At 42.4% G+C, this 15968-nt stretch overlaps 1 protein-coding gene across 1 annotated transcript in view; it reads right to left on the reverse strand.

Moving 5' to 3' along the window:
- The window catches only part of hivep2a (HIVEP zinc finger 2a), a 130170-nt gene extending 114701 nt beyond the window's left edge, over positions 1-15469 (reverse strand). Inside the window, exon 1 of the mRNA XM_031307867.2 lies at positions 15009-15469. The gene's annotated coding sequence lies outside the window, so the exon portion shown is untranslated. The remainder of the gene's footprint in view (positions 1-15008) is intronic.
- Positions 15470-15968: the final 499 nt, after the last annotated feature.

A 15968-nucleotide genomic window follows, 5' to 3' on the forward strand; every position in this document is an offset into this window, starting at 1 on the left:
GGGTGTGACGGCGCAGTGGATATGTCACATGCCTTTGGTGCGAGAGACAGGGGTTCAATTCCCACTGCAATACATCAACCAATGTGTGCCTGAGCAAGACACTTAACCCCTAGTTGCTCCAGAGGAGTATGACCTCTGACACATATATATATAGCAATTGTAAGTTGCTTTGGATAAAAGTGTCAGCTAAAATGACATGTAATCTACTGTGCCATTTCTCTGTCTGTAGCTTTAAATGCTATTGAGGAGGAGAGAAGGGTGGAGGGTGGGGGTGTGGCCTTGACCAACTGTCACTTTGCTTGTTTGCAAGCCATGATGTCTCTCTCTTTCTCATGGGTGGGCCAAATTGTCTGAAAATGTCATGCCATGGGACCTTTAACATATTATAATTCTAAGCAGCAGATTACTGCCAATTGTTTTAGAGTTAAATGTTCAATAATCACACATGGGTGTGTCATGTTCTGGCATCCACATACTTTTGGCCATGTAGTGGAAAAATAAAAGCATAAATTGTGAGCATATTCTTAATAGTTTGAAAGGTCAAAAGGTCACAAGACTCTCTCTGCATATAAATATAGATGTAGTATTTCAATTTATGTCGGGGGGGAAAAAAGCAGCTGTGTTGTTTTTGTAAAATAAATTTGCGACAACAAAGGTGACAATGCTGATCCTTGTGGCTTGCAATCTAAAATTTTCTAAAAACACCAAAGTCTTTTTTTTTTGCGGATTCTGAGTGTTTGACACTAACATTTCAAACCCTTCGATGAATCCAACAATAACCAAATGAAAAACAGACGATATTCCGTCACAGTGTTTCAGATCCCTCGTGTCATCCGTTTGTCATCTTGATTTTTAGTTTTCTTTAGTCACTTGTTTCTGTAAGCCCGTTGGGATTTCTGTTCTGTCTCCCCCGCTGAGATTGGATGTCTTTTCATCCCCTGATATTTTTTTGAAGTCTTATCTTTTGTATGGATATGCAAATAACTCAACCTAAACCTACAGCAGTTTAATTGTACTGCTGCTCACTCCACCGTGCCAGATCATATCAGACTGGGCAGCAGAGACTGGGAACGGCACACCAAGTTCAACATATTGATGTACATTCAAGATGTATTAATACCTTTTATTTTAATTGATTTCTAACTTAGATACACCTTTTTTTTAAACAGATCAGTTCATAAGCTGACAGTAACTGATCGTCTTGCAGCTCAGAAAATGGTTCTACAAATAAAGAGGGAAGAGTAGATTTGAGAGAAAATGGCAAATGTTTCTGATTATATGTCACTGTTCCTTAAAGTCATTAAAAATAACAATGAAACTGCTAAATGACAAATGCAAATGGTATTTTTATAATCACTTTTTTGTCCGTTTTTTGTTGTTGTTGATTTTAACAGTTTAAAAAAAGATTCAAACTAAATATTTCTAAGTACCGCTTTATTCGAACAATATAAATAGATGTATAATATAAATAGATTTTGAGACTGCAGTTAAAGAAAAACAAACCCTCACATATACTTATGAGATAATCAGTCTGTGACGTTAGGACATGTGGCAAGATTGCAGGCATCAACTTCCCCACTCTCTCCCACATCTACTCCAACAGAGTGGCAAAGAAGGTCCAATCCATTGCTGCTGACCCTAGCCATCCTTTGTCCTGCCACTTCCCTCAGGCCGTAGGTACTCCATGTCCAGATGTAGGTCCAATAGACTCAGAAACTCTTTTATCCCGACTTCCATTTCCATTTTAAACAATTTGCCAGAACTGTTTTTAAATGTAGGTATTTTATTATACTGTGGGTATTTCATATTGTGCTGTATTGTTGTGTGTCTTGTCTTTATGTCTGTCTGCTGGCTGTACAAACAATTGCCTCTCGGGGACAATGAAGTTACCTTACCTTAACCTTAACGTGCAGCTTCATTTAATTTGCCATTTTTGATTCACCTACTTTCCCCAAACCTTTCTCATATGCGTCAGTTAGATTTCCTACATTTCCCAAAATGCCACTGGACATCCCCTCATAGAAAATCCTGAGCTAGGTGCGTTCAGCTGGGTTTTACATGTACGTAGTAGTACGCTATGGATTACTGCAAGTACGAAAGTGAGAGTTTCCCACAAAGAAAGTAACAGTTTCACACTTAACGTATTTCAGTTCTGGTTTCATTCCTGTGGGTACAAACAGAGTGTATTTCTCCCTGTATGACTGTTGAACGTCGGTGCAAAATAGCGGCAGTAGATTGAGAGTGAAAGACTTGAGGTTTCTTTTGTTTTAGATGACTGACACATTAATCATACGTGCACCGGAGCTGCTGGGTATATGATGTCATGTCATCTACATTTGAGCAGTTATCCAGCTATTAATAATAAAAAACTAACTTTAAAGGTCCAGTGTGTAACGTGTTTAGTTGTTCATTATCAAAGTCTGTGTTGCCTGTTCACAAACTTGTCCTTTTTAGATTAGATAGCATTTTATTAAATCTGAATTCAGTATCAAATCTGCATCCTTTCAATTTCCTTATCAAATCTGTGTAGCTCTGAGCAATGTAAGTTAACAAAAGTTATGATTTTCCAAAGAACCAAAACTCAAGGTTTGCCAGACTGCTATTTGTTAGCTATTTGTTAGCTTTTAGCTGACATTGCTCTCAGCTAAAACAAAAAGAGATCTTAGTCTCTCTTAGCATAAAGAAATAAACTTTCTTACCAAGAGTCAGATGAGAAGACTGATAGCAGTCTCATCTCTGTGCTCGGTTTGTCCGACGAGTGTTTGGTTTATAAGCACCGAAACAGAAAGCCTGGGGGAAACTGCTGTCTGTGCACTCCTCACAGCAGACTTTTTGGTTTGTCATAGTAGGAAAAGCACAAGTGTAACTGATGACATTTAAAAGACTAAATTCCATTTAGGTGCGTTAGGTCAAAGGTGCTGGTATTGTGAATGCTGTCATACTGCCTTACTGGGACACTTAATGGAACTCAGCCATCGTTAATTAAACTAGCTTCACCTGTGTTTTTTTCCTACTATGACAAGTCAAGATGTCCACTGTGAAGAAGGTCTATCCAAAAGCCATATTTAAAAGTGACATGTCATGTATTTAATACTTGCAGAAACAAAAAACAAAGACCGTGATTTCTGGGCCGTTAGCTTACTTACCGTTAGCAAGGTGCTAGCTTAAACAGCAGGGCCCAGTGTCTTTGCTTCTCATCATGAAGCTAACTGACAGATCCCAGGTAATTTGTGGCTAGCTTGCTAGCTAACAGGATACAACACGTTAATGTCTCGTTTGGCTAGCAGTTTCCCTCTGCATCTTTTGAACATGTTCTCACCTCAGTCTTGGCAAGACAGCAACACGCTGTCACAACATTTTAGAGTATTTACCTTTAAAGAGCTTTTCATCAAGTGGGACCCAGGTCAATAAATATTGCTAATGCAAACCAGAAAGTTCCCACTGCTGCTGCTTTACATGTGGCTTTCTTCTGAACCACTGCGAGGGTTATAGGAAAAGCATTTGTCAACGAGATTAGCTAGATTAGCTTTGTATGTGAGAGTCTACTACTGTTCACTAAAAGTTGGTCTACGTAACAAAGTATAGACCTGCTTAGAGCCATTAGTTTTAAATAGCCTATCACAGGGAGGAATAGAGCTGCAGGGATGACATATTTTTGTAGGCCTAGCCGGAAGTTAGCATGGCCCTGTTTACCTCGACATAAAGCCAATGGGATTTTTCCATTGGGTTTTGGATTATTGCAGATGATAAACTCTGTGGCAAACCCAAGTTTATGATACTTACACATTTTGTTCAGCAAGATAATCTTCACATACAGTATGAACGCCACTTTTATAATTTTGGAAGCGTAAATGCAATCGGCAGACGCAAAAAGCTAACGTTATAGGCTATAAATGAACTACACCACGGTCACATGACGTTAACATCACCACATTTAATTGTGCGTGTTTGGTATGATGAAGTTTAATGCCCCCATCAACATCTGCGGTCTAATTTAGCCACTTGTTAGCTACCCTTCTTTTGTAAGACATTTAAAAGCTTCAATATTCAAAAGTGGGGTATTTGCTGACTTATTTTATATCGTAGAACAAAACATAAAATTCTTTTAAGCTTGTGTTAACCACAAACCAACTGTATATGTAGTAGTATTTCTCTGCGTATGTCATATGTTCGGAGTTACACTGCATTTGATTCACAACCCATTCACAGACAGTGTACAGTAAAGGGGAAACCAAATGTTGGTTGTGTCCGTTGGGATTTTCAGATTACAAAACATTGATTTAGCTCTACTGTCTGATGCATAAATGCATGAAGTGAGACTAATTACAAGCTGTTGAGAAAGTAGGCCAGACAGTGCGGGTAAAGGTCTCTCTCTTTGTATTTGTTTGTCTCTCTCTCTCTCTCTCTCTCTCTCTCCCTCTTTATTTCTCCATCATCTCGCTGTCCAATTTAAATAGCCAAACACACACACGCATACAACTGACATCGGCGCATCGCTTTGACTAAAGAGAGGTTGGGTTTCAATAAAATTTCCCTGTCACAGAAACAAACACGCACAGTTTCTCGCCTCATATGAGGGAAATTATCTGACGTGAAACCGTCGTATTGGCTGATGTGGAGCAACAGTCGGCGGCAAGGTGATGATCACTGATTGGTTGAGGGATACAAAAAAAGTCCTCATCTTAGAGGTTGTATGGGCTAAGAGAGGGAGTTTCCTTTTGCACAGCTGAGGACAACAAGCAGAGAACACACACACACACACACACACACACACACACACACACACACACACACACACACACACCCTACTGAGCAAAGTCCTTCAAATGAGAAATGTGTCAGCAGCTGACAGAATAGACACACTCCCCTGTTGGTACAGCTGGGAAACCTCTCATTCTATCTCCTCTCCTCTTCCTGCTCTCTGTTACTCCTCGTCCTCTTCTCTTCCTCCTCTTTCTCCTCCTCCTTCATCATCCTATCCTCTCCTTCTTCCTTTTTTTGTTTCCTCTCCTCTCATTTCCTCGTCCCTACTCTTGTTTCCTCTCCTTTTCTCTCTTCTCCTCAACTCTTGTTTCCTTCCCGCGCCTCATCTGTCCTCTCCTTTTGTTTCCTCTCTTCTCTTCCTTTCCTCTTCTCTCCAATGGTTTCATCAGTTCCTCTCTTGTTTCCTTTCCTTTCCTTTTCTCTCTTGTCCTCACCTATTGTTTTTTTTTCCTCCTTACATCTGCTGTCCTCTCCTTGTTTCCTCTCTTCTTCTCTCCTCTCCACTTGTTTCCTTTCCTCTCCTCTTTTCTCCTTTCCACTTTTCCTCTTCTCTCCTCTTGCTTCCTTTCATTTTTCTCCTCACAGCTTTACTTGACTCTTGTTTGCTCTCCTCCTATTTCCTCTCTTCTGCTCTTGCCTCCTCTCTTACGGCTTATCAAACTCTCTTTCCTTTCATTCCTCCCATGTTCTCCTCTTTCTCACCTCCCCTCTTCTTCCATTTTTCCGGTTTCCCCCTTCTACTCTTGTCTCCTCTCTTTTCTTTTCTTTTCTTCCTTCCTCCTCTCTCTTCATATCTCATCCCCTCATCCGTTATCTCATCTCCCGACCCCTTTGTCGCCTTCTTCCTTTTCTACTGTATTTTCCTCACACTCACTTTCTAGCTTTTGCTCCTCTTCTCCACCTTTCCCCTCTCTTCCTTATCTCTTCCCCTCCTCTCCTCCAGCTGTGTTTCCTGTATATCCAACCAGTTATAAAAAAAAAAAAAAAACTTAATTTATTAAATTTATCAGGAGAAGCCAGTCAACCAACTCATTAGCTTTGTGTGTGAGTGTGTATCTCAATAATTTAGACGTCGCTGTCTGAACCTCGGTTAGTGGAGCGCTCTCAGGTTCCTCTACAGCTCTCAGGTGATCACACACACAAGCATGTACGCACACACACGCACACACACACACACACACGCACACGCAAGCACGCACACAAGCACGCACGCACACACACAAGCATGCACACACACACACACACACACACACACACACGCACATACGCACGCACACACACACACACACACACACACACACACCTCAAGAAGACTGTGGAGAAGTCCACTGAAGTCCACTGTCTGGTTTGGGTCAGCCACCCAAACGGGACAGGGCCAGACTGCAACGGACAATTAGGTTCTGCAGAGAGGATCATTGGAGCTGACCTTCCCTCCATCCAGGACCTGTACCGGTCCAGGGTCAGGAAATCAGTAGCAAAAATCTCTGCAGACCCCTCACATCCTGGTCACAAACTGTTCACCCTCCTTCCCTCTGGTAGGCGATACAGGGCACTGTTCGCCAAAACCAGCCGACACAGAGACAGCTTCTTTCCCCAAGCAGTCACTCTGCTGAACACTCAGAAATAGCCCCCACCCTCACACTGAACAAAGTCAATCACCACTGTTCTGCTCATCTACCTCATGTCTATTTCAATCCTACAATTACAATATTGTTATTAATATATTACCATTGCACTGATCTGCCTTGCACTGTATTCATATTTAAATCCTAAAATCTCAGTCTATTGACCGATATTGCACTATTCCTTCCCTCTCTTTTGTATATTTTTTTGTAAAATTGTAAATTCTTGTATTGTTATACTGTACACTATTTTTTTTTTAAATATTCTTACCGTCATCTCTGTTTTCATTCTTAATATGTTAAGTGTTGTACTTTGAGAGCAAAGATTAACCGGAGTCAAATTCCTTGTTTGTCTACGCAAACCTGGCCAATAAAGCTGATTCTGATTCTGATTAAAAAAGCAGCACAATTCATTCAGTGAGATAAACTGTGGATCAGTTCACTGTGAAGCTTGAAATCCTCTTTTAATCCTCTGAATTCGCTGCTCTCTGGATGGAAGCTCATTCACTTCATTCTGGAGAATCAGTGCGCGCAGTGTTGCAGGTGCATTGTGTTGCGATGCAGCTGTTATTTGGCTGTAGTAATCCACTCTGAGGTGTCTTTATATGTTACAATAACTGGGTGAGGCAAATCAGCGAGGAAATGGGTCATACTGCATGAGTACTTTCGGTACATTTAGTATATTTTGACGCTGATGTACTTTTCACTAATGCAAGTAATGAATTTTAAAATGGTCATAGACTGATTTACATAGCAATCTCAAGAAAACATGTCAAGTCATTATTTCAGCACTAAAATATGTAACTATTGACTGTCATCATCCGTACAGCAGACTGGAGGGATGTACACCAGCAACTCAAAGCTGCAATGAAAGCGCAACAGGGTGTGTGTGTGTGTGTGTGTGTGTGTGTGTGTGTTTTCATCACACCATGCCATACATCTGCTGTCATTTCAAATTCTCCAGCTATGACGTGTGCGCGTCGTGTTAATTGACAGCAAATGTAAAGGCATCACATCTGCGACAAACCGGCTGACAGACGGGAGGAGACGCAGGCTGCTACAGATAGGAACACTCCAAAATCAGGACACACAGATAATCTAACGGGTTTAAAAGCAAGCGCACGGATAATACATTCTAACCAAAGTCAAATCAAAACAGGCTGCTGTACTTTTTACTCCTGGATGTATTATAAAATATTCCTACGAGAGCTGCTCAGTGGCGCATTCGCTGAAAAAGTTGCGACGCTTCTGGGTTTGATATGTGACCACTGACTATGCGCAGTAGTGTTTCTCCCATAATGCCTTGGGGCTCTTTTACAATGGTGGCCAATGGGGGGAAATCCTCTGGGTCGCAGCGGGATTTTTTTCGTTGCAATACCGCGATTGTAGTCTGGCTATCACCAGACCAAGCTCAATCTTTTAAGATTGAACATTAGTCTGGGGAGTCTGCTCTGTACTTTCTACTGCACAAGAGGCGTGATCAATGGGCATAGTTCAAATGACTCTGTATGCAATTGGATAGTCCTTCAACCAATCAGACCAACGATCCGGGTGACGTAGCAGCGACAGTGGCATCAACAGGTTGCTGCGCTTCGGTGGCCGCCATGTTGAATGTAAACAAGAAGCTGCTTGGTCGCTTCTCTATCGTCATCGTGTTTAACCCGCCAATAGCGCGCCAGGTGGATAAGCCAGTTTGTGATTGGTCCCCGCAGATTTGTAGGGCAGGATAGAAGAATGTACAGGTTTCCAGCCTGAGCTGCAGGGAGAAATCATATCGCCGGCAGATCAGGCTGGGTTTACTCCAGGCGAAAAAATCCTGGGGGCCTGTTTTTACAGTCTATGTCTAGTACAGCCGCAATGTAAACCTCGGCTCATGGTTTTAAATTACTGCAGCATATTTAATGTATGTCTTTTTGCCAAAAGAATGTAATAAATCAAGATGTATTGTAATGTAGCAACCAGGGTGCAAAATGTACTTTTTTGTCCACCAGTCAAATAGCTAGTGAATGTTCAAATGTAACCAGCCACTCAATAGATTATGTGTTTTTTAGCTGGTGAGTGTAGCAAATCTACCAGCCACTTGCATACTTTACCAGCATTTGGCTGTTAATTGGTGCTAATTTTGGACCCTGGTAGCAACTTAGAGAGGCCATTCACATCCTACACCATCTTTAAACAGACACAGAGGTTACACCAACCCACCGCTAGCCTAGCTTAGCACAGATCCTGAAGGTAACCGGCTCCATCTAGCCTACTGCTCCCAATAAGTGACAAAATAACACCGTTTTCCTATTTACATGTTGTGATTTGTATAGTCACAGCATGTACAAATAACAAGGTCACATGACACACAGCCATCTTCTAACCGTATACATACTGGGAACTATATTCTCAGAAAGGCGAAGCACTGCTACTTCTGCTACTTAGGCGGAGTGATTTGCTCGCAGCACCTGAGAAGCCCCGTGGTGAGGAGCAGAGAGTTCGCATGGAGTTCACTCAGTTGCATGAAATAGGAAAATGTTGGCGTTATTTTGTCACTTATTGGGGAGCAGTAGGCTAGATGGAGCCGGTTACCTCCAGGATCTGTGCTAAGCTAGGCTAACGGTGGGTGCGTCAGACAGAGTTACAACACGCTGTCCAACTGTACTGTATTATATATTGGTGTGTGAACTAGGGATGTAACGATGTATCGTGAATCGGTTAAAAATCCATTCTAATGTGTAAAGATTACATCCGGTTATGATAAAAAAATTAACCACGGAGCATTAAACGGTCTAGGGCGTAATCTACTTTTTTCTATTTATTTCGTTATTTTGATGTTTTTTAAAATCTACTTCTACTTTTCATTTGTATGAATAAAGGAATACTTTTCAGTCATTTGTCTTCAGCTCATTCTGTGCTCAAAATTTTTTGAGAAAGTCCCATCGTGGGCTTAAAATCGTGAATCGTATCGAATCCTGAGTTGAATGTATCATTACGTGGACCTCACACACACACACACACACACACACACACACACATGCATGCACACACACATAGAGTTCCCACAAGGCCTAAGTCATAGTTAAATGCAACAATAATTTAATTAATTAATTAATAAATAAATAAAATTAATAAAACTTACACCTCATGCATGTTCTCTGTACGCCTTTCCACCCTGGTAACTGTGTGTGTGTGTGTGTGTGTGTGTGTGTGTGTGTGTTTGTGTGTGTGTGTGTGTGTGTGTGTGTTTGCATGGACGCTCGCTCCTACGCAGTACACCCCGATGGCCATCTGAGGTGGCAGTGGGACAGATGGTACGTAGGTCGGTCTTTCCCCGTGCACGCTCACACACACTCACGCACGCACGCACGCATGCACGCACGCATGCACGCACGCACACACACACACACACACATTCACCACACCGCAACCACATTCAGGACAACTTTCTGTCATTGCTCTTCTTAAAAACAGCAACAAAGCATTCATCAGTGTTACTTCTTTCTCTCTCTCTCTCTCTCTCTCTCTCTCTGTCTTTAATTCAGCTTCCATTTTATAGTGCTCGCAGAGTCGCAGCTTTTTATTGTTTCTAAAAATACCAACTTTTACAGTGTCAATCTGGGGTTTAAAATTAGCCGCTTTCCCTGCCAACACGGACACTGAACACAGTCACACAGATGTGACAATACAATACAGTTTTGAGAATTCCAGTTATTATTATTTTATTTCATCATTCTTTTTTTTTAAATAATTTATAATCAATATTATAAATGTATATGATTATTGTCTGGATGAATGGAGTAGTTGTTTGGTCTATAAAATGTCAGAAAATTTTAAAAAGAAAATTTAAAAATGTGGATCAGTGTTTCCCAGAAGCCCAAGAAGACGTCCTCAAATGTCTTGTTTTGTCTCAAACTAGACACAACTCAAATATATTCAGTTAACTGTCACAGAGGAGTGAAGATACTAGAACGTATTCACATTAAACAAGCTGCAATCAGAGAAGTTTTACGTCTTTTTCTCATAAAAAAAAAAAAGATTTTGAACAAATTATCAAAATAGTCTAATCGATTCATCTTTGCAGCTCTAAACTGTAGCCTGATCAGCTTTCTGTCTGCTGATTTGAATCTATGCACAATGGAAAAAGAGGGTGTCTAATGTTTGTTTGTTCCCCATTAGCTTCTGTCTGTCTTAAACAGAAGCTAGTCGTTCTGGGGTCTCTTATTATTATTTCATAAGAAAATTACATAAACTGGATGGCATACATCCATTACATTCATACTCACAATACATCAAAGGAACAGCCAAAAACAGGTTTCTGCCGAACCTTAGAATTTTTTTTCCACCGAACCGAACCCTACGCTTGCGCTACGCTGGTCGACGTAATGACGGCGCCGTTGATTACGGGAAGGTGTTTACATAGGTGGAGCGTTCAATGCAGTAGGCTGTGAGAAAGTGGAAATGGAACTCGTGAGCAGAAAAAGTGTAGTTTGGCAGTACTTTCAGTCAAAAGAAGGCCATTCAAGTCCAGCTACATGTTCAATTTGCAATGCTGATTTGTCTCGTGGTGGCGAGGACCCTAAACTATACACAACATCACCGCTGTTAAGACATTTGGTATGAAACATCCGAAAGAATACGAGTTGTGCATGAAGGAATCTACAGACAGCAGCCAAAATGCAGCAACTTCAGGTACGGCAAAGGAAGGACAGTCACAGATAAAAACTTGTGTTAACCAGACGACCATTACCAGCTTTGCTACTGTGTTTACTGTGTTAATGGACTGAGGATGGGAGTAGGATTCAGTATTCGGTTTCGGATTCGGCAGAAGAAGATCTTAAGATCAAGATCTTAATCTCAAAAGTGTCTTACGGTTTTAATTTTAAATTTGGACCCAGAAAAACTAAAAGTTGCATGGTCGACGGGAAGACAACAAAAGGGTTAAGTAAAAGTAGCAAAACCACACATGTCAATCTGTTACCAGTAGAAGTTAACAAATGTGCGAAAAAGGAAATGACACAAAGTTAAAGTTGTTTTAAAACCCTCAAAGATTCGGGGCTTCGGAGAACGTTCTCTGGGACATGTTTTCATGCTAATCGAATGCGTCTTTAGCTTTAAATAAGCTACCGCGAACCGATGGTTAGCTTGCTAATGCTAGCTTTCAGGGCACATGGTAAATCGCTATTTCATACCACTAACAAGGCTCAAAATAGCACCACACTTAAACGGTAGCATAATGAGGGTCCCTACATGTAAACCGAAGCATTGAGAACTTGAAGAAGTGTACAGACAGTTTATTAAAAAGATAGATTATAAAGACAGTAGCGTTCATGTTTACATGCGGGCGCCATCTTGGAAAACAGTCACGAGCAGTCGAACGCCGAACGCCGTGCAACCAGTAACCAGTAACACAGCTCAAACACAGCGTTCATGATTCGACTGGTCATGACTGTTTTCCAAGATGGCGCCCGCATGTAAACATGAACGCTACTGTCTTTATAATCTATCTTTTTAATAAACTGTCTGTACACTTCTTCAAGTTCTCAATGCTTCGGTTTACATGTAGGGACCCTCATTATGCTACCGTTTAAGTGTGGTGCTATTTTGAGCCTTGTTAGTTGTATGAAATAGCGATTTACCATCTGCCCCGAAAGCTAGCGTTAGCAAGCTAACCACCGGTTCGCGGTAGCTTGTTTAAAGCTAGAGACGCATTCGATTAGCATGAAAACATGTCCCAGAGAACGTTCGACTCGGTACAGATATGTTATTAACCCCTAGTTTCATTTTGCGCCGGAATTGTCCTTTAATAGACAAAAATAGTTGGCGATTAATTTAAAAGTTGACAATTAATCGATTAATCTTTGCAGCTTTCATTTATTTATTCATCTTGGAAAAGCTGATGCTTGATCTGTATTGCTCCTCGTGGTTAAAGTGTCCTTTATTTGTTGCTCCTCTGTAACATTTTACACATCAAAGAATTTAAGCTAACATACATTCAGACAGGAAGACTATCATGTAGGCTACTCACTCACTCTCATTCACCTCACTCTCCCTCTCCTCCTGCTCCACATCAACAGCTGATTAGGGGATGTTTACGCTTAGTTAAACCAATCAGCCAATCGCATTCTCGACTCCAATGGGGGGGGGGGGCGTATCCTACATACTCGCGGCTTCTCGGCCCCTCTGGAAATATGATGACGCCACGATGGGTTCTAATCGCCAATGACTATCATGTATCATTATCATGCACACGTCAATAATTGTTCACTCAAGATGAGGTCTCTCCTGATTGAAAAGTTCTGGGAACCAGAGGTGGGGGACTCAAGTCGCACAACTTGACTCGAGTCACAGTCGTGGATGACAAATGTCGGAAAAAGCAACAAAAACTTTGGAAAAAAAAAACTCGAAAAAGGCGACAAAAACTCAGAAAGCAAAATAAAAAAAACGACAAAAATGTCGGAAAACACAACAAAAACGTCCCAAAAAAAAGCAAATTACCACCTATCTATCTATCTATCTATCTATCTATCTATCTATCTATCTATTTATTTATCCATGGCCGCGGGAACATATTTTGAGTTGGGGGGTACTGACAAATTTTCGAGAGTGACATTTTCAGCCAAAGTCAACCCCCACACACCACATCCATCACAACGCTCCACAAGTGGAAAAACAAAAACAAGAATGAAATCCAAAATCCAAGACAGGGCAAAACTAGGCACGGGTAACGCAGGATATAGGCACAAAGCTACGACAATGGTACAGAATAGACCTACTACAAGCTCAAACACTGAGCCACAAAATACAAGGGTATAAACACATCACTGAATTAAATTAAATCAAATCAAAAGTTAGCTGCCTCGTCGTCTGTTGCTAGCAGGGGAGTAACAGGTGTAGAGGTGCTGCTGCTACTTCTTTCAGTTACAGTTGCTGGGTTTTCTGACTCAGGTCTGAGTCAGGTCTATTAGGCTTTTTAGCCTGTGGTTGATTTATGAAGAAATCCAAAATGCGCTTTCGTGCCATTGTTATAGGAAAGCTAACTTCTGTGCTGTGGAAAGTTTCCACAACTATCTTCACTCATGAATGAGTGTCAGAGGCGCGCAGTGCGCCTCGCTCTTGGCAAAATTGGCAGATTCATTCTGATCAAATGATGTGTTTATCTCTTACCAACCAAATTTTAAAATCAAATTACATTTAATTGTAATGAAAGGGAGTAGGTTAATATCAATAATCAATTCATTAAAATAAATGTACATGTCATTTGTAATTATGGTTGTAGTTTGTCTAACATTTGCTAAGGGGATGCTGCAGCACCCTCTGCACCCCTAGTTCCCACAGCCATGTATCTATCTATCTATCTATCTATCTATCTATGAGTGTGTGCGACCCTAACCTTTGACCTCTGACCTCACTGTGGTGCTTCCCTGCAGAACTGCGGAGCGGATCACGGGATTGTGAATTGCAATGACGTGCTTGTATTTATAAGTCACATGATAAGGTTGTATAAATCTCTTGCGAAATGCAGCGATGAAACCACTGAGATAAAATATTTTCATTAGCAGGTAGGGAGAGACAAGAGCAGGGCCCGGGCCGTGCGTCGGAGTGCCCCCCGGCCGGGGCCCCTCTCTAGACGGCAACACGTCATGGAACATTCCCGGAACCAGCCAGCGCACCACCCACCATTTCTCTCTCTCTCTCTCTCTCTCTCTCTCTCTCTCTCTGTCTCTCTCTCTCTCTCTCTCTCTCTCTCTCTCTCTCTCTCTCTCTCTCTCTCTCTCTCTCTCATACACAGACACACACAAATAGAGGAAGCAAACGATGAGCATATGAGATAAAGTCACTCCCTTCTCCTGCCTTTAAAACAGTTTTTATCCTATTGAACATTCACTGTACAACACACACACTGTAGCAACAAGCCTCCATTTAAATACCTACATGCATGTCACACTCGTACTGTAGCGACAACAAGGAAATAGCAGAGAGAGAGAGAGAGAGAGAGAGAGAGAGAGAGAGAGAGAGAGAGAGAGAGAGAGATAAGGTCACAGCCTATACTCACTTTTGAAAACTCCACACACACCATGCTATAGTGATATAGTGATAATACCGGGGATTGCAAGTCAACTTATCCGACTCAAACCCACCCAGATGGGGGCAGAGCTGGCTTGTCGCTGCGCAAACGCACACATGGCAGAAAACCAAAATCTTCCATGAAGCAAATAAAAAAAAAAAAAAATCAAACCATGACAAATTCCCCGAGCTTCCACTTTCACAGCTTCATATCCGCGAACACTCCCCCCCCCCCTCTCCCACCTCTCCCTCCGGTTCTCTCTCCCCGGCCCTTTTGCAGCCCAGCCTGGCCGTGCAGGCTACTGCAAATTCCTCAGGATATTACGCAACCCGGGTAATCTGCATGCAATGCAATGCGTGCCCGGGGTATTCCCCCTGCCCCTGCATAGCATTGCCCTTATAAGCTAAACAAAAAAAAACACAAGAAAGATAAAGTGGCCGTGGAAATAAAAACAGCCAATAATGTCCGTCATGGCGCAGGGAAAGCCCGGCTGTCACAGTGTTATGTGTGAGAATATATGTCCGGGGAAGGTTTTTGGTTGTTGTTTGTTGTATCTCCCCAGCAGCACTTACCTTCCGTCTGCGCTCCAGCTGCGCGTCTCCGCGCGATAATGACAACAAGCAACCCCCGGTGACAGGAGATCCGATTCCGGGCGGGCTTGACACCTTCGCTGGTTGTCCGTTAGTAGAAACCAAGCCGGGAGAACAGTTGTTAGAAATCCACACGAGTCGAAGAGGGGAAGCGGTGGAAAACGTCGCCGACGGAAGGGGGAAAAAAGTTGCGCGTAAAAATGGAATCGGAATCCTTTCCGACCGGGTTTCTGCTGCCGGAGCTCCTCTAGCCTATACTGCAGTCAGACAGCCAGTCAATGTGTGCGTCTGACTGTGTTGTGATGAGTGTGTAGGCTATGTGTGCGTGTGAGAGGGTGAAATCAGGAGACACACACACACGCACACACACACACTCGTTCGCACACGGGGGTTATTCCAAACGCCACTTCCCAGAATAGCAGCAGAGAGGAGAGGGAGAGAGAGAGAGAGTGAGAGACGGAGTGGCAGAGAGCGAGAGAGAGAGAGGGCGTGTGTGTGTGTGTGTGTGTGTGTGTGTGTGTGTGTGTGTGTGTGTGTGTGTGTGTGTGTGTGTGCGCTCGTGTGACGTCGTCGGATCCCCCAGCGCGCAACCAGGGCAGAGGGAGGGGAGGGGAGGGGAGGAGGAGCAGTGGCCGAAGAGGAGGCTCTGTCTGCCGGCAGAGAGAGAGCAGGATTCCCCGGTCACCTCTGGAGCGACCTGTCTGTCTGTCTGTCTGTCTGTCTGTCTGCCTTGTTTCCGCCTGTCTATCTGTGCATTCAGCTGTAGGTGAAGACCGGTATTGAATAAATAGGCTAAACATAGCATAGGCTACAGTTTTGCAGTACAAAATGATCATATGCATATTGCATTATTGCATATTGTCTGCAGTTGCAGATATGCATAGGCTATTTTTTTTTTCTGTAAATAAATAACTAATACAATGTCTAACCCGTCTTCATCAT

Source organism: Sander lucioperca, chromosome 19, assembly GCF_008315115.2.
Source record: "Sander lucioperca isolate FBNREF2018 chromosome 19, SLUC_FBN_1.2, whole genome shotgun sequence".
In the NCBI taxonomy this organism is placed as follows: Eukaryota; Metazoa; Chordata; class Actinopteri; order Perciformes; family Percidae; genus Sander; species Sander lucioperca.